Source organism: Pseudophryne corroboree, chromosome 1 (genome assembly GCF_028390025.1).
Source record: "Pseudophryne corroboree isolate aPseCor3 chromosome 1, aPseCor3.hap2, whole genome shotgun sequence".
Taxonomy (NCBI): Eukaryota; Metazoa; Chordata; class Amphibia; order Anura; family Myobatrachidae; genus Pseudophryne; species Pseudophryne corroboree.
The window spans coordinates 604284321-604285482 of record NC_086444.1 but is presented as its reverse complement, the minus strand read 5'-3'; positions in this window follow the sequence as shown (position 1 = coordinate 604285482).

Below are 1162 nucleotides of genomic sequence, written 5' to 3'. Positions count from 1 at the left end.
CTTGCTGGCGTAATCCTTGATACTTTCTATAGAGCATATGTGTGAAAGGACTGTCTAAAATCTAGATGCACTTTTCTTAAGGACTGATGTTTCTTGCCAACCCTTGACAGGTTCATTCAGGTGAGGTTGGAGTTGCTATCACTCCTGCTTTCTTGGAAGCAGCAGTGATAGCGCTGTATGGTAATGCAGCAGGAGGCGTCTATTACATGCAGACACCTCCTGCTGCAGTAGTGATTGGAGCTGCATCCTAGGATCTCTCACTCACCATCAGGCAGCTTAGCGCACCTATGGTACCACACAAGCCGCCTGTCCAAGAGGCCAGGAACTGTCAATCCTAAGACTGAGATCCCCAACCTCTTCCCACCCCCTAAACTGTGGCAACATGCTTCTGTTTTCACACACTGTGGAAGTCTCCACCCTCCTGAACGGCAGCAGACTATCAATCACTGACATTCTGCTGCCGCCTTGTTTCCAGCATCACAGGACCCGTTTGCACACATGTAGAACTGGTCCTGTGCGTGCGCAAAGTACCAAATATTGGTAATTTACTCATAATGGCACAGGTACAACCGCATTTGAATGACCCCCAGAATGCAGACTGAACTATCATGTGACAAGTTTAACACGGGTCATTTCAGTCAGCTTGTAAGTGACAGTAGGTTATTTTATTTGAGCAAAATCATTGTGTGCATGTTGGTTAATATAGTCCATACAACTATCGTACAAACAGATGGATAAGCCGGTATAAAAGTATAGAACTGTAGACTTGAAACATAGATCATCAGGAAAGTACATGGTATGCATATGGAGATCATGGCCAAAAAGAACACCTAAATTAAACGGCCAACTGAGCTATAACGATGAAAGAGGGGAACAGCTTTTATTTTATTTTTTTTTATTTAGAAATATCTACAATAAAAAGGTTGTTTCACTGTCCAGTTAACTGTTGTAAACAAAAGTAGAAGGGTTTGCTCTATTATGACAAGCTTCCAGACTTTGGGGCAGAGGTTCTCAGACGCGGTCCTCAAGGCACCCCATTGGTCCAGGTTTTAAGTATATCCATGCTTAGCCACAGGTGACTTAATCAACACCTCAGTCATTTTGATTAAACCTTCTGTGTTGGTCCATGGCTATACCTAAAACCTGGACTGTTGGGGTGCCT